The 19473-nt window shown below is 33.2% G+C and overlaps 2 protein-coding genes across 2 annotated transcripts in view; one reads left to right on the forward strand and one right to left on the reverse strand.

Moving 5' to 3' along the window:
* LOC149420832 (acyl-CoA Delta-9 desaturase-like) overlaps nt 1-5116 on the reverse strand; it is a 55147-nt gene extending 50031 nt beyond the window's left edge. The window contains exon 1 of the mRNA XM_089635573.1: nt 5021-5116. The gene's annotated coding sequence lies outside the window, so the exon portion shown is untranslated. The remainder of the gene's footprint in view (nt 1-5020) is intronic.
* LOC149420833 (acyl-CoA Delta-9 desaturase-like) overlaps nt 1-19473 on the forward strand; it is a 190219-nt gene that overhangs the window by 17633 nt on the left and 153113 nt on the right. The window contains exon 2 of the mRNA XM_089635574.1: nt 9470-9526. The gene's annotated coding sequence lies outside the window, so the exon portion shown is untranslated. The remainder of the gene's footprint in view (nt 1-9469; nt 9527-19473) is intronic.

Genomic DNA, 19473 nt, shown 5'->3' on the forward strand with positions numbered 1-19473 from the left:
GTATCGCACTGGTAAATTCAGAATCGTAACGTTGCTTGAAATGGCTTTAATATCCATGTATTATCCATGTTCCTCCTCCCATCTTCTTCTCCTCCCCATTACCTTCAGCCTGTCAACACATCTCAATTGGGGATGCCATAGTCTTATTGGCTCCAGACGTTTGGGAGCAGTTGGGACTTTTTTGCAGTACTCACATAAAAAAAGCTAATTGTATTCTTTTTTTCCATGAGAAGCAATTACTTTGTGGTTAGACATTATATTTTTTAAAATAAAACGAACACTTTGTATTTAACCACGAATATTTATTATTTTACACATCGACCGGTTTCGTTTCAACCAAGTTTCATCAGGATATAACAGTTATTATTATATCCTGATGAAGCGAAACCAGTCGATGTGTAAAATAATAAATATTCGTGGTTAAATACAAAGTGTTTTAAAAAAAAAAAAAAAAAATTATTCAGGTAAGTTTTTAGATTCTCACGGCCAAAAGCATTTTTGTTGTTTGTTTTTGGGGTGTTATGCCGTGTTGCGCTAACTCCTTCTTTAGCCGACGTTTCGGACAGCGTTGCAGTGTCCATCATGTGTACACATCTTCGGATCTACCGGATCTGCCCTGATGATGGACACTGCAACGCTGTCCGAAACGTCGGCTAAAGAAGGAGTTAGCGCAACACGGCATAACACCCCAAAAACAAACAACAACAAAAAAAAAATATTCGTTGATACGTTCGATGCTCTTTCTTTTCGACGCCTAATTTAGTATAATATGCAACAACTACAATCCTACCTCCCATGTTAAGTCTGTTTTATGTTGTAAATACTTGGGAATTCCACCAGTATATGAACACCATAGATCCAAGCCATTTAAATGTAGAGAGAGATTTATATACATTTTTTAATGTCTTAAGCAACCAATACTCTCGAACTGAAAACTCTAGCAGTTAAACGTAACTCTTTTCAGTTCTCAAAATCATTTCAATCATGAACTATGTATGACTTTACACGTATGTATTTAGTTCATATTTCTGGATAAATATTTTACAATCGTTAAAAAATAAACTTATATATAAACAATAATGCTGACACTGGTGTTTATCTATTTAACTGCCAAAATACAATAATGCTGACACTGGCGTGTATCTATTTAACTGCCAAAATACAATAATGCTGACACTGGTATATATCTATTTAACTGCCAAAATAAAATAATGCTGACACTGGTGTATATCTATTTAACTGCCAAAAAACAATAATGCTGACACTGGTATATATCTATTTAAGAGCCAAAAACAACAATGCTGATACTGGTGTATTTCTATTTAACTGCATAAAACAATAATGCTGACAAGGGTGTATATATATATTTAACTGCCAAAATACAATAATGCTGACACTGGCGTGTATCTATTTAACTGCCAAAATACAATAATGCTGACACTGGTGTATATCTATTTAACTGCCAAAATAAAATAATGCTGACACTGGTGTATATCTATTTAACTGCCAAAATACAATAATGCTGACACTGGCGTATATCTATTTAACTGCCAATATACAATAGTGCTGACACTGGCGTATATCTATTTAACTACCAAAATACAATAATGCTGACACTGGTGTATGTCTATTTAACATGAAGTTGAAATAAACCCTCTTCCCGACATCCGATCAAGCTGAAACTCATCATCGACACATTGTCGAATGACATTGAATTCTATCTACTTTAACGTAGCCACAAGCGCGCACACACGCATTTTTCTGAAATTAGCTCTCATTATATTCAAATTATACAAATTCACAGAAGTTAATACACTACAGAAATGTCGGTACTATTCATACTAGAATTTGCCTTAAGTTTTAGCGTGGTTGACTCCAGTACCTGAGAAGAATGATCCAATCCTCAGTCAAATCAAAAAAGTATTTATAAAAAAAAAACACATAATAATGAAAATAGATAAGACATAAAATTATATAATTTCGTTTGCTCAATAAGAAGAAGAGATTCCAAAAGCAGTACGAAAATACAAACTACGTTCAAGTTAATCATAAAAACTGTTGCAAGTAGTGTTTAACAATGAAAAACTTTGTAGGCAGGTGCAATCCAAATAGTCACGCGCAATTAACGGAATATTAATTAAACATTTACGAGTTCAATTACAATTTTAAATTTCCCAACTTGCGGAGGGCAAACATCGCTTTTATAATGCATTCTGTATGAATGCCCGCGAATCAGTGTCATTCAGGAATATGCCGGGTAATGCAATGAATATTAATGCACAAACTCTGCTTACAAAACGCGCGCTTAAAGTTTTATAATGGAAAATTAAAATACTGTCATTTCTTACTAGCTGACGTTTACCCGAGACTTTATTAAAACTTTCAATAAATATGATATGCATGTATTGTAATAGTGAAAACCCTATCAAGATACGTTGCGTAGCTTAGAAGAACTAAACGTACACTCAGACAGACGGGGCGTGTAGCGTCTTTGTTTTATCCTATTTCGAGTTATGTATCATACTGTCCTTGCTCATGTTAATAAAGAATCACTGCAAAAAGTTTATCAATTGGTATGAATACGTAGCAGATGGTGTGCGTGTGTGCGACCGCACATTTGTTACAAATTGTACGCACACATGTTTTCGTCTTCCGCACACATCTCGAAAAAAAGAACGTGTCACACGATTTTTTATAAAATTCATATTCTACACATTTAAAAAAATGTAATTTATTATTTTGTTGTACATTTTGATTATTTTATTTTATGTACGCATAATATCATGCACAGATAAGTTGATGTGCTGTTCACACGATGAAAAAAATAAAACGAACGTCGGTGATTAGTACTTTAAAAAATAATTTGAAAAATTAGTTTATTAAAAATGTATAACTAGCGCAGTTTGATACTGCCTTTGAATTGGAAACAGCTGAAATAAGTAGGTACCCAGCAGAATTAGTTTTTAAATAAACCGTGAAAAGGATGGAAAATGGAAGTATGAAATGCTTATTTCTTTTGTTTTAATTTTAGTTAGATGCTCCGATGAATTTAAAGAGTGAAAATACATTGATGAGAAAACACGCTTGGTTTCACTTGACATACATCAGCGGGCCGTTCATACATCAATTTCATTCGTACCCTCACATTATTTGAATGACTCTCCTTGTTATAAGGGGTGCTATATTTTTTGTTATATTAGTATGAAAATAACTTGTATTGTAGTTTTTAATGTCATTTGATGGATATCGTAATTTAATAAAGTTATTAACATTTAAAAGTTAAATTTCTTCTTTGGCAATGATTCCCAGGCAAAAATTATTTTTATAAAATACTTTCAGCTTAGAAAATCCTACAATTATAATATTCCTTATTTTTCACGAGCCTGCGTTAGTAATTAATATTTCTAAGCGAATTCCTTTGACTTAACTAAATGTGAGGTTAACGATTTAAGGGAAATAATTTATTTTGGAATTTCATTAATTCTTTGTTTACTTCTAAACACGTAATTATAACAAAATACGAGTAATTACAAATCGAATAAATAATAATTTAGTATTCCATATTCGTATTCCAGTATTTTTTGGCTTTTAAATAGGTAATTATAATTAGATTTTTTAAGTGATCGTGGAATAGAAACAAATTTATTCTGACATATTTACTGCCAGTAAATGGATCAAGATAAAAATTACGTATCTTACCAAAAATATATGATGTAGGTATATTAAAATCATTGTTGCGGAAAAACATTTTATTTGGTTTTGACGGATGAAATTTATTAAAAGAGAATTGTAGACTTTTTAAATAGCGCAAAATTTAATCGTATGCATATTTATGTATCCAATTTAAGCTATGGTCATTATTTCAAACACACACTTATTTTTTGTCAGATCCCTAGTAATTAATTAACCGTTTTTGAAGCGATCATTTTAAAGTCTTCCATTGATTTATTAAAAAGAAAGACAAACATTCCCGGGTCACGATGTCACGAATAACCTAACAATATTTGAAAATCTCCCACTACGGAAAATGTTGCTTGTGTTGTGATGGAGGAATTAGCCTGCCGAGGAATTGAACACACTACGCCTGGGTGTGACCCAAACGCGATGCCAACTTAGCCACCGATTGAAATTATAGTTTTTCTCTTATTTACATTGAAAATATTGTTCAAAGACAATTAAGTTGGTTTTTATTTGAGTTTTAAAATATGTGAATACTTTTAAACTATACGTTTAATACAATAGCAAAAAAGAACGTGTCTAGTTCCATAAAAAGTGTTAGTGTTGTGTATAAATGTCTTCTCCCCACTATTCTGAAAGTGAAAAGTGAAAGTAGAAACAATTAAAAAAAAAAACACACAACTAAAGCGATGCGTGTTCGGTTTTCGATTTGATTTATATCATTCCTCAAATATTTATGTGGAAACATGTAAAAACTATGAATTCATGGAGATTTTACGGTTTATCCCATATTTTTGAGATCTATAAAATTGGCACATTATGGCAAGCGATCGCTGAAGACGTTTTTGTAAACTTGCCATAATATGACAAAAATCGCTCGAGTAGCTCATCTTTCAAATTTAAATAATAAAGTTATATAAAGTTCGACCTAAAACCGTTAAATGCTTCTTTTGATAGAACTGCAGCATATCGTCTAAAAATTGTATTGATTCATAATATCACTAGACTGTACATTGTTGTAATTTTTTTTAAAGTGTTATTAATTATTTTTTTATCCTACTAGAATTATGTATTAACTTTTTACGTGATTGGCCAAACATCACACATTACAAATCTTACAATTTTTAATACAAATAATCATACATTTTATATGTAACTGTTTTTGGAAAATAGTTTTTTTGTCATTGTCTATTATTTTTTCATGATTATATTTTCCTAAAAAATAAATAGGTGATTTATTTTTGGGGTATTATGCCATGTTGCGCTACATCATTCTTTAACCAACGTTTCGGACAGTAATCCATCATCAGGGCAGCGTGATTGAAATAACAAAGAAACTCACCGTGGAGAATTCACTGGAGGTTTACACAAACACTTGTCACTTTTTAAAACAATTTATTGACAGTTCACTTAATTTGTATCACTCCTCAGTTGTCAATGCAAGACTGATTAAGCACAGAGATGCGTTCATAACATTGTATAAAATAATTCGCCCCTCGCGAACACAACCTAATTATTTATGTGCAGCATTGTCTTGTTGAGGTAAGAAGATACCAATTTCCAGGGATGGCACTAGCCAAACAACTGAGCAGGTGAAGATAATACTCTACAGGTAGTAAATCACATTACGAATAAATCTGTGTACTGTGACGTATGAGGTATTCAAAATTTTCGGTTTTTCTGCATTAAAAAGAAGTTCTAAATACAAAACAGTGATTGTTTTGACTTTCATATGTATCAAAGGTTTTCTATATTGAAAAAAACGAGTATAGCTGATTTATTAATTATTGGTAATCCGATTACAAACGGGACTTCAGGCTGCTTTTTGATATTTTTTTAGTAAATTCGTAATAATAACATGTATTAGTGCACCTGCGTTTGTCTTAATAATATATGATGATGAAATGAGTAAATTTTTGGTTTTTATTGGTCTTCTGACATCGCGATAATTAATTGAATTTTTATTATGAGTTTGTCAGGAAACCCATCAATTCATTATTTCAATAATGTAGAGCTGGAAGGCAAATACACATGTAAATTTCATTTAAATGGTTGAATTTCATAATTATATGGAATATTGGAGTCGATTTCAAATGTTGGTCGGATGGGAAGCAATTTTAATTAATGTTCAATAGGAGAGAGGATTATAGTGATTTGTTCTTGGGGTATTATGCCGTGTTGCGCTATCTTCTTGTCTGGCCAACGTTTCGGACAGCATTGCAGTATCCGTCATCAGGGCAGATGTGTAATCTGAAAACCTCAAATCATACCAGAAGAGAGGATATTTGTTGCGAGAGGGACAACTAAAAAATATGTGATATTAAGTTCCCAATTCTAGACCGCAGAAAGTATAATCTGGGGAGTCAAGTCAAAATAGTATTGATTTACATAAGTCTAAATTTAAACTTTAGGTAGCACGAAAAAATACAGTTTCCTACAGAGCATCGGACCATCCCCTATTTCACCATGATGCAATCTGTGGTTAAGGTTTAAAAGATATCAACAAATCAACACAAGTCCTCTAAGAATAATCTTAAATAGCTATTTAAAATTAACCAATAAAACAAAAAAATATTTGTCCAGCGTATTAATAGATATTCTTACCCCTCGAAAAAAGTATTTTATAATCTCTTTTATTAAATGAAGATAAAAAACATGTGTTTTACCATTAATAAACTCGAAAAACCATTTTTGGGCGAGCTTCAAAATGCTTTGAATTTCCTACTATAATATTATTAAATCCGCTTCATTTGGCTCTCGGCCAAAGCCCAGAAAATAGTTCGCTATAAAAGTAAGCACACCCAATACCCATGACAATCATTGTTTTCCAATTCCCATAACACAGTTCATTTTATAGCTACACAGAATATCTGGACAAAATAAAAAGGGTTCAAATACCGTTTAACTGCTTATTGACCCACAACAGCCCATAAATGTTATTGGGTAACGGTAAATGATATGTATCTCCAGTACTTTTGCTTGCTTTCAATTTTGTAATAGTATCCACTGCGTGTTCAAATACAAGGACAACATTTTATAAAAAACTAACAACTTTTTCTATTCTATGACCTAAGAAAATTACGCATTTACAAACATCAATGAATATTTACTTAATAATTTTTCCAAAAGCTTACATTATGGTAAGTTTTTGATTATTTAAGGACAAACTTTGTGATCGAGGGGTGAGGTCGCGGTTTTGAACCCCAGCGTGCGCAAGTAAATTTTATTACTTATGTTCAGTATACTTGCAACATGTTCCAGAGTGGTAGATACTCTCAGTATCTCCCTGGTGAAAGACTATCATTCATAATCAAACGTCGCTTGAAATGGCTTAAACCGATTGGTGACTAAACCTAAATAACCAGCAACTTCTCCACCTTATTTTACCCCATATCCTTCTCTTATAGTCTCGTTGGTTAGGTTAGCAGGGGGCAATTGGGACTCTTTTCAATGCGGTTTTCTCATATTCGTTTCATAAAATAATACTCTTACAAAAAGATCTTAATTAATGCAGTATTTGCTACCATTACATTTTTAATGCATAATTTTCTAATTGTACTCAAAATAGTTAAAACTCAAAACTGCTATCTTTAAATGCGCGGTATAATTTGTAGCAGCCCTCGCAATCGTTAGCAGAATACTCAATAACCAGAGCGCCATAACAATGATCCGTTGATTTGCCTTGGATCTGATAGCAGACTCCGTACGTGCCTCTGATCCTTATTCCTGACCAGGGTCTCATAGAGCCTAGATAACATGACGTCATTAAGTGTCGACTGATGGGAATACAGCTCGCCAACGTGATCAACGTCACGCTGTACCGATCAAATGCGTCAGAGCCTTAATTGAAGCTTTGTGGGGTCCATAGTCTATGGTACACCATGCCTCATCAAGATACCAATTCGATAAACCATTGGATACCATCAATAGGATAACAAGATTAACTATGCATTGTGTAAAATTAACAAGCAGGACTGTAGTCTGTAGCCACTGTAGTGGCTAAACATACTTTCCACGAAATATACCTACAAAGGACAAACTGTTGAATCATAAAATTTGGGGACGAGTATGGGTATCGCCGTCCTGGGAACTGTTTATTGGATAATCAACACCTCTTCCATAGGTCACTCCAAGTGGCTCGCTATGCTTGGTGACTTAGCAGGGATGCCCAGGTTCATGGGGTGAGGTTTGTCTAGTTCTTGGAATTGGTAATAATTCTACCAAGCCTATATCATCTTTGGAATGTTGAGTGTTGTTTACTAATTATAAATTGACAAAAGACTGTTTCTATCCTGAAAAAAATGACGGAATCTCTAAATATATTAAAGGTTATTTAATTATTTTTGTGCCAATAATCAATTTTATCAGTTTTGTACCAACAATCAATTTTCTCATTTTTGTGCCAATAATCAATTTTCTCATTTTTTTGCCAATAACCAATGTTCTCATCCTAGTAAAATAATAAAAACAATTGGAATTATTTCAATGCCAAGTACCTACTTAAAATGGATAATTTATTTTAACCTGGTTACATGGTACGTAAAATATATGTGCATTTGTGTAAACAATTATTTTTTTATTAACAAAATTAAAATGAATTCATATTTAAAATACCAATTCAGAACATTTAATTTTCCACTAACGACTGAGGCAAATGATTACCATTCAGCCTCGTTACCTTCAACGTTAACGATATTGCCTATATCAAGGCGTTACCGATAAAACCAACTCCAACATGAATCATGCAACGAAACATCGTATGAATTCTCTCCCTGGAATAATATTACGCACAAATAATGAACAATACGGCAAGGGTTTAATTAAATCCACAGGGCAGTAGATATTTTCATGGGGCCCTATGTCAAAAGTTTTGGTGTTGGTTAATATTTATTTGGGGAGCTTCTATCAACCTATTTTGTTTATGGAAATGGCGTTTGGCTCTTTAACTTCTCACGCTAATTTGTTCGATTTTGAGAGCAAAGAGCTAATACCCGTAGAGTCAATTTGTTCGCTTTTCGGTACAGCTCATATGGTCTCATAAAAATCGTTGTGTCTATTTCGGATTAAAAATTAATAGAATATGGCAGAAATGTTTTTTTAAGAGATAGGTACCTACCTACCTACCACCGGTACACTGTTCTATGCCCAAACGTAGATTGTGTAGTTTTTTAAGATCGGGTACGAATAATTGAATATTGGAAAATTTATTATCGTCTCCCGCTGACTGTTGTTGCCAACTAAATAAATGTGTTAAGGCGATGCACTACTTCGTTAAAGTTGGAAATAAGAACTAAACAGTGTTATTATATATTCAAGTATAGAAAATACCACATTTTAATTAAAATATACACCTCTATGAATATAAAGGTTCCGACCGCAATTTGAGAAAAAAAAATGAAACTTGGTGAATTTTTTATATGTATATTGTTTTCATACGAAACTCAAAAAAGTGATGTGGCAGTAATATTTATAATAGAAACTGATAGCTCTAATAAGATTTCAATTATTATTTCAGTAATTTTAAGTCTAAACTTACGGTGAACCATTTTTTCAACTTTGTGTCTGTTTCAAAATTGTAATATTTAAAAAAATAATATGTTTATTTCTAAGAATAAATTTTAAAAGCGTATTTCTTCACTTTTCAAAAAGTTTTTACATACGTTATCGTTAAATATGCCAGAGGCCTGAAGGGTTAAATAATGTTGAAGCATGTAGTAGCGAAGTAATGCTTATTCGTTAATATATTTGGATAATTTATTTATATACTAATCGTATTAAATGTGTTTTACAGGAAAGGATAGATCGATTATCAATCTCCGGAGACTAATAAATCAGTAGAGGAAAACGAGTGAGTAGACTATTTATTTATTTATTGCTGTGGCTCAGTCTGTCTGTGTAGATAGAAACTGATAGCTCTGTTTTAAAAAAATACATGTTTTTACCTGTCACAGGTGACATCTACATAATACATAACGGGTAGACGTTGTTGCATAGACCGCCTTCTATATATCAGATCCAAAATTATCCTACAGGGTTTTCCAATGAGATGTGTTATTTTGAATAGCCCGCTATTTCGGTAGATGTCACTTTTAAAGCTGTCATTTTTGACATTTGACAAGTAAATACCAAGCCATTAATAAAAATGGAACGATACATGCTTCAACAACGCATTGAAATTATTAAAATTCACTTGAGTGAATCAAATGCAAATCATCTTGAGTGATGAGGCCCATTTCTACCTCGGTGGCTTCGTCAACAAGCAAAATTGTCGCATCTAGGGCTCGGAAAACCCAAGAGTTATTGTTGAAAAGCCTCTCTATCCTCAAAGTGTGACTGTTTGGTGCGGTTTATGGTCCGGCGGAGTCATTGGACCTTACTTTTTCGAAAATGAGGCTGGAGAAACAGTTACGGTGAATAGATTGCGCTGTCGAGAGAAGATTAATGATTTTTTATGGCCGGAATTGAATGGTATTGATCTGGACAACGTTTACTTAAAAAAAACGGCGCTACGTGCCACACAAGCAACGAAACCATTAAACTTTTACGATTGAATATCAAAATAACACCTCTTATTGGAAAACCCTGTATATTTCAAGCTGGAACCAACAATACACATTCACAAAATTTCATTGAAATCGGTTTCCCGGTTTCGGAGATTGGCATCTTCTGAAAGTATCACAGTTATTTAATTAATGTAAACTTTATATTAATAATACAAAAATAGATGTATTGTACCTGTATGCCTTATAATATCATTAACAATAATTTATAGTTACTTTGCTATCTACATTAGGGCGGAGTGAAAAAACTTTTTTTCAAATTTGGTGTTTCCTATATTACCAATGGGTGCCTTGGTAGTACCCTATAAAGTACACAAAATATCATCAAATTCCAACTTCATCTTCAGGTGGCGCACTGACCCTAAAGTTCTACAAAAAAATGTGTTTTTTCAGATTTTGTTAGTAAACAAGCACATCATCTAATCCAGCTTAAACGTCACGAAATGTATTTTAGTTTTAGCCATCTAACATACCTCTCTTCTCTCCACCCTTTGACACTATTTTGCGTAACAACAGCTGCAGTCAATCATTAATTAACAGACATTAGCGCGGAGTGCACGTTTGTTGGAACAACTGCTAAAACTTGATTGTGATTTCTTTGAAATATGCCTAAAACAAGAAAAAATTCAATGTGTTCTATGTTTGGTGGCCCAGAAAAATTAAAAGACAATGTGTTGCCAACTTATTCGGATGTAATAAAGTATTATTTGTGGATTAGAATGACTTGCAGTGGTTATCAAATGGAAAAGATCCTTCTGTGAAAGATATATGTGAAATAATTGCAATTGATCTAATTACGTTGTGGAATAAAGCGTCTATTCCTATTGTAACTGAACTTTAAATTGTAACTAAACTAACCCGGTATTATCACAAGTACAAATGCTTAAAGAAATGTCGAGTACCTAAAAAGAAAACTGAATTTTATGAAGATGCAACCAAAAATCTCTTTGATATTGCTGTTTGCAAGTGCATTTGTGTCGATTTTTGTAAATGTTTAGTGAAAATACCCAAGAAGGAGCTAGAATTCCTGCAAGATCAGAGAAGTAGACGCAAAATGTATGTATATCGGCTCAAAAGATAAAGTGGCAACCAAGGCTTTGGAGCGTAGGCAATTACGACTGATGAGGCAAAATAAATTACTTTCTAAAAAAGACTGTTGAGAAACCTCTGAGCCCCTCACCAGAGACTTCAGAGACCTCGGATGAAAGTGTAAGATTATCAGACAGCAATCAAGATCCAGACTTTTATATACTTTTTCCAGCATACTCCACCCCATCCACATCGAAATCACAAACAAATCAGATGAGGCATCGATTAAAAAATCTTGCCACTGCCTGTGACAGGACTGGTGTCTCCGACAGATCAGCATCAACCATTGCCAGTGCAGTTCTTCTAGATATTGGTTTTATTTCTAAACAAGATTTCTCAAAAGTAATAGATAGAAGTAAATTACGACGCGAGCGCCGAAAAGTTCGAGAAGAGTTGCAAAGAAGGCAGATTTCGAGCTTCGGGAGTTGTGACGGTAAAATAAGTGGGTTATATTTTGATGGTCGGAAAGACAAGACCATTATGCAGGAAAAACATGATAACAAGTACCACAGGAGAACCATTACTGAAGAACATATTGTTTTGTTCTCCGAGCCAGATTCTCAGTACATTGGCCACGTCGCGCCTCCTTCTGGAACCGCTAATTCTATTGAGGATTCAATTGTAGAATTTTTAAATTTGCACTTCGGAGATTTATCAACCATTGTAGCTATTGGATGCGATGGAACGGCTGTAAACACGGGCATCAAGAATGGAACAAACGCATTGATTGAAAGACATTTAAATAGACCATTACACTGGTTTATATGTTTGTTGCATGCCAACGAATTACAACTGCGTCATCTTTTTAATACTTTGGATGGCAGTACTTCAGGTCCCAATACGTTCGCAGGAGTCATTGACAAGATGTTACAGCACTGTGAAGACCTCCCTGTGGTGAAATTTGATAAAATTAAGTCTTACCCGATATCGACGTGAAAATTCTAAGCAATGATCAAAAATATCTGTATGAAATTTGTCAAGCTGTAACACAAGGCAGCGTAAAAACTGATTTGGCTAATAAGCAACCAGGAAAGCTGGCACACTCTCGTTGGCTAACCTGTGCAAATAGAATATTGAGACTATATGTAGCAACAAAATTTCCAACTCATAGTCTGGTTGAGATTGCTACGTTTGTGATAAAAGTGTATGCGCCAATATGGTTCACCATAAAAACAAAACCTTCATGTAAAGATGGTCCGAAACATGTCCTTAGTATGATAAAAAGACGCTCCTATTTAAATAGGAACTCTTTCTTCGCTCATTCTGAAAATATTTTATTAGCGATGCTACAAGACGAAAGACAGCATATAAAAGAATTAGCAGTAAGAACAATTCTTAAAGCCCGACAAAATGCAAAGGAGAACAATGTAAGGACATTCTTGACTCCAAAACTAAACTTCAAAGCCAACGATTATTATGATTTGATAAACTGGAAGACAGAAAAAATATTCGAGCCACCATTCACAAAAAAATACGGTGACAGTGAATTATGGGACAAAATTATGAGCGAAGATATAAATATCCGGATTGAAAATTTTCCCTGTCACACACAGGCTTTCGAGAGAGGTGTGAAGCTGGTCACTGAAGCTAGCTTGGCTGTTTGCGGAAGAACAGCACGCGATGGATATATTCGAGCAAGAATAAAATCGAGAAGAGAAATGCCGAAATTCGAAACAAAATTACACTTTTCCTCTGGAATTCAGGGAGCTACCCCATACGCATACGACATGACTGAAGGCTGAAATGATTAAAAAGTATATATTTTCTTAATTTTATTTATATTTTAATGCAAATAATAATGTTAAATATAATAATAATTTTGTTTTAAATTTTTAAAAAATTTCTAGAATCGATCATTTTTTCAAAATTTCAGGTCCTCTGCGCCACCTGAAGATCATATGTCAGAAAAAAATAAAAAATATTTTTCAACAGCTATTTATCTACAGCAACATTAAATGATATAGGGTTTTTGAAATTCGAAGAAAAAATTTTTTCGACCTCTTTCACTCCGGGCTAATCTACATGCTTTATTATTTATGTATTTAAGAAACATTATACAATTAAGTTATAACTTTAATAGTACTACTTCCCATCACAAAAACAATAATATATTTCTTAACTGAGATTGCTATTAAAAAACATAAATAACTTCTAAATATGTTTGAACAATCAATAATGAACAAAAAACTAAATAAGATGTCATTTTAGCCTATAGAGTAAAATTTAGTTCCACAGAAATAAAGATCTCACGATAAGGGATGGTTGATCAGGAACCCCGTTTGAATGCGGGGATGTGGAGGTTTTGTTGAAGGTTGACCTAATTATTATTTGATCCATTAAATCGGTTCAGGGCGGAACCTTTTAGGGTGAATATATGTCAATGTCGGAAAACCCTGCGACCCTCGGAACCTTCGTAAGCTTTGAAAAAGCACCATTTTTCCAATATAAACCACTTCAACGCTTAACGTGTTTCTGACATGTTCTAATGAACTATTATTTCAATATGTGTTTTGGAAATAATTTTCAAGCAACAGCCTTTTTTACAATCTGGTGGATGTCGTTGCGTTATTTTTAGCTGATCATAATTGTATTTATATTATAATACAAGCCACAAAACGCTTTATTTATTAAATTCAGCGATCGTAATGAAAAAAGTGGGCTTAATTACACAATACTGGTATGTGTAAATGACCTTACTTAGCCCATTTTTAACGTTATTCTTAATGACTTATTTTAACGTTATTTTAAATTTTAAATTTGAGAAACTTGTACATTTGCTATAAGTGGTCACTTAAAGTTCACAAATCCATACTATTTGTTACATTGCATCTGCGCTACGCGTAGAACCAATGTGACGGTCAATGTGACGTTTGCTCAGTATTGATTGGTGAAAACGAGTCATGAGAATCTTTATGCACACTTGCTGTGGTATTGGAGTTTAGTGCTGGGGTTCGAATTCGGTATCCAGTGAAGGTTTAAAAACCTCTGATAAATGGGAACCCATTTCAACAAGTTAAAATATCGATAGTTTTTAATTTTGTAGACGTAGTGCTACCAATCATAAAATGCGAAATGCTTAAAATCTGAGGATTTGAGGTAAAATGACTTCAAACTTAGTCTTTCCCTTTCCAACAAAAAATGTTGGATAGTATATGTGTAAGACCCCCCTTATTTATAAACACTGTGTTAAAATTACGTCTCGTAAGGTCAGATTAGTAAAAAAAAGTTGACTTATTACCACCAACCTTATTCTGGGCTTGAGGCTGGCCTATCTAAACCAACGCTGAATCCAATTCCTCAGCTTTCTAAGTCCTCCCTTACAACATTAGCAAGATTTTTAGTTTACTGTGGTGGTAGTAGGAGATCTTCAAATATTATCAAAACAAGAATGTTTGTTATTCTTTAAAAAGAAAATACGGTAAATGCATTGCAAGTTTGTGGGAAATCCGCTTTACAGATGACACTTCTGTTTCGAGGTAATACAACAATGCCTAAGGTAAAGGCCCTGAGCATAGGACACTAACAAAATTCGTTGAACAAACAACAAGTGTTGTAGGCCACTGTCATTGCTGCCTGGAAATGTGTTGCTCACTCCATAATAAAACTTATGCAGCGTGACATTATTAATCAATGAATATTAAATCATCAACGTGCATCGAGTGCCCCGTGATCTTAATGAGGGGCCATTTATCAATGCTGGTTTGAATTTTAACAATATTTTATTAACATTTTTTCGGATTCACTGCCCAAATTCAAACGTGGCATCATCTCAATAATTTAATACATACAGGCACACCCACGCACACAAACACTCACACATACATTACACACGTCACACACACACCTATATACTATACGCGTCACCTGGTAATTAAGGTATAAACATACCACTTAGCAGACATCACAAGGAAACATATCATAGGTACACAACATGAAGTATCAGTTTAAAATAGTGATCACTTCATTTATTAATATGCTTGCGGTAAAACACCACAAAAATCAGCGGTAGGAATAAGAATCAACAATGATTGCCGCCATTTGCAAACTTTGATTGCTCGATGATGGCTCGATGGCACTATTTGACCAGGTGACACTTCAAAATCCGTCGCGCGCCTTTCTGTTGTCTTGTCTCTATCCATAATGACGTCATTTCGTTTCCGAGTATCCTTCTCTATAAATTCTTGTACATTCATTATCTTGAAACTGAACATTTTCTATTATTGTGTTGGTTATATTATGTACATCAATTTGTTTTTAAGCAGATGCTCTATTTTGACTACCGTAAAGTGTTATCTCTCCTTTAGTAAGTTTTTCAGATTGATAATATGTAGATATGTAAAAGTCAATTAATTTGACGTTCTAGGTTAAATATATTCCAACGTTAGCCATTACAGGTAATGACATTTGTGATCAGTTTATACAACCAAAAATGTTTCCAAAAATTCGGGAATCACCGATTTAGATATGTAAGTATTGACTCAAATACAAAGATGCGTTATGTTAATAATCGAACAAAAAATATAGCACGTTCCTGTTTCTAGATTGAAATAGAATAACGAAACGCATAAGAAAAGAATAGCCAGAACGAATGTGGCCATTTCATTCATATGTGTAAATGAATGAAATGGTCACACCAGATGGAACGGAACGCATTAAAAAGAGATAGCAATTCAAAGAATATGTGTATGGCTGAAACTGCCATATAATTATAAACGCCCTTCGTTTCTATATGCCGCAGACATGCTCGCCCGTCAGTGAGCCGCTTTTCCCCTACTTCTCGACTAACAAACGAGCGAGCAGAGTAGTATAACATGACTTACGTACTGTCACTAGATTGTCCTTCATTCACTTATGTGCTTCTGCTTTCGCTGTCTCACTTTATTTTATTTGACGTTTATGGTTTTCGGGTAACAAAAATCAGATTTGTGCACATCTCAGAAGCACACGAAGATTTAAAAAATATATATACGGCCTAAAGCGTACGTGTTTGTGGTAGCCGGTGACAGCTTGTCTGACCAAAAGAATTGTGTGCTATACTAAACGTAGTTAATCTTAATCTTAAGTATGTCCATTGGACCTAGATTCAGTGAAACTACGCGGTTTGTTTCAGTAACCTATCATCTCTTTTAATTCATCTAAGTAGTTAATCTTGAAAAGAGGAGCATAAAAAAAGTTCGTTATATTTTTTTTTGTGGGGATAGAATGTCATTTAAAAACCAATCTCGCCTTGTAATTCGCATCTGACCGGAATACCAATGAAACTTGAGTCATTTTCATTAGGAGCCGCCGATTCGGTAAGTCGGAGGTGACAATAACAATTGATCAGTTTTATCGCTATTACCTAGTATAGTATTGGCGGTCAGTGACTCTTCCGCGGAACTGATTTCCCATTGACAGCTATTTGTACAGGGTGGTGTGAAAAAGTTATTTGAAAACGGTTCGACGCTTTGAGGTTAGTAAAACGTATAAAAGTCGAAATGAATATTCATTTTTAATTGGAATAACTTTTCTTTAATTTTTGAAGGTTATACCCATCGATGTACTAAAATAAGGCAGCTGCCAAAATTTTGGAAAGAGTAGTTGCAAGATCTTAGTTGTGACCGTTATATTTTTTTATTTTTTATTTTGTCTTTGTCTATTTCATGTATCGTTTAGATTTGTTAGTATTATCTTCTTCTTCAATGATATATTACATTGATAGGTAAAACCTTAAAAGATAAAGCAGAGTTATTCTTATAAAAATTTAATTAAATATTTATTGGTAACTTTCCGAGTACCAAATCATAACACGAGGCTTCCAGAGTTGTTCTTTGTTCATTCTTAAAAAAAAAAATACTTCGGTCATTGTCCAGTCCAAAGGCTTCACAGGCTTGGAAATAAATGCAGGTCTGTTGATATTTCCATCTATTCCTTAATTTAAGACATTTGTTTCGTTTATAATATAATAATCAATAATTTACGTTTTATGTTTAGTTTTACTAAACGTACCTTACTTTTTTAATGTTCATTTATTCTCTTCTCTTTTATTTGTATTTGTTGTACCCATGAATTGATTAATTTTTTTACGATCTTATTTTTATTACTATTTCTTTTATTTATTTATAATATTTTTATAATATTGTTAAACAAATACATAGTGAATGGCATAAGAACAAAATATTGATACATATGTTTTCTAGTATTTCTACACCAATGAAGAGAACTAGCTGTTGAGTTTGGTGAAAGAGTAAAATGTAATATCATCGACTGTTTGCTGTAGCGCAAATACCGATAAATTAAATTACACATATCCCATTCATGCAGCTGGAAATGAAAGTATTATTATTATTATTATAACTATGGCTACTTTAATGAGAAAACCCCAAAGGCGTGAACAAATAAATAAAAAATAGTCAGAATAGTATAAACTCATTTTTTTATGTTATTTTTTTAAAAAGGGTATATTTTCTTTTAGAGCGTAAATTTTCTTTGGTTTTTGAAACCTAACTATTTGAAAGAAACCTTACCGTATCCAAAGATCAATTCAGTCACAACGTTGTCCAGAGAGAAAGGCAATTCCAGTATAGGTACACTCATGACTGTGGTTCACGAACTACGAGGTCGCCATTCTGAAACTTATCTTTACTAGATCTCTGATAAAATCTTGGATAGCTTCCCAAAATGCTATTACATACCCATTATCTTCTTTTTTAAAACTTAAGTTAGAAGTAGGTACAAAATAACCGAAGTTTGTTAAATGTCAATGTTTTGTAAAGGTCGTCATTCGAAAAGCTGCATGAATTTATGAAATGATTTCACTCTCTGCAAGAAATTTTCATAAAATTATTAGTAATCCGCTTAAAATCGGAATTGCAGGCTGTTTCCCGATAAACTTTTAGTAAATTCCCAATTTATCGGAACACGTGTTTATGCACCTGCCTTTATAAACACGTGTTTCGACATCATGATGATACATTCGTATTTTATTAAAAGTTTATGAGGAAACCTATCAAATCATTCATTAAGGGCCTGCAATTACGTTTTTAACCAAAATACGAATAATTTGAAGAGATTCTTAATAAAATAACTATGTACACAATTTTTCTCCGTACACCTAACAGTATTCCATTAACTCTTGTAAATTAAAGTCCATATTGTCTTCTGTTCGCTTTTTCATTTTCTGGAATATCATTACAGCTGTACAAGATAGGCGCACAATAAAACAACGCGTCACTTTCATCAATTCTTATAATTGTTTTCAAAAATTAAATTAAATTCAGTGCTCACTGGATTGTTTCATAAAAAAATCACTTAATGATCCAAACTTTATTTCCTTAGTAACTCTTCTCTTTTTTCATTCTGGGTCGGTTTTGCTTTCGCTCAGAGTTGAATAAGATTTTATGATCTGTTTTGGGTGGAGGCCATTAATTTTTTTAAGTAAATTAATCAAATTGACTTTCTACCCTTTCTAATGACATTGTGACTTTTTTATGTAAGTTTTATTCTTATTTTTTAAATGTGTATTTTTTCCGACTGAAAGTTTTCTGTTTTATTTAATCGATTTTCCTTGAGATTTGCTAAAATAAGTAAAAAAATAAACCAAATGATATCTCATACCGGAACATTCTGTCTTGCCGTGGTATCATGTTAGGCTCGCGTGGTAGTCCATCACTATGGAATGGGTTTAACTGGCCTACAGAGCCAGACCTCGCTCATCGGAACCAATAGCGCTTCTACATATATCCATATTTCGCAATAGTGCGAAATATGGATATATGTAGAAGTATATTCAGAGCAAATTTATTGATATTTAAGGTTATTTTTACATCCAATGATGTCCAGATATTTCGATCTTTTTCAGCTTGTAAATTACAACGATTTTTTTAAGAATATATATATATATATATATAATTCTTTAATTTAAGGTATGTATCTATAATATTTAGTGTTTAAAATCTAACTGCCATAACTCAGGCTTGTCTAGCTTGGTTTTAAATAAATTCAAAACACCTGAAATAAAATCTATACGCTGAAAACAAAAAACTAAATTCTTGGTTAGTCAGGATTTCTCTGATAACGAATTCTTGTTCACATAAAAAAAATTCAACGACGCATCGAATAAATTACATTACATCCAATAAATTTCTGACAGTCGTTAGCCTAACAT

This window comes from Hesperophylax consimilis, chromosome 9, assembly GCF_061612785.1.
Source record: "Hesperophylax consimilis isolate HC1 chromosome 9, BYU_Hcon_1.0, whole genome shotgun sequence".
Classification (NCBI taxonomy): domain Eukaryota; kingdom Metazoa; phylum Arthropoda; class Insecta; order Trichoptera; family Limnephilidae; genus Hesperophylax; species Hesperophylax consimilis.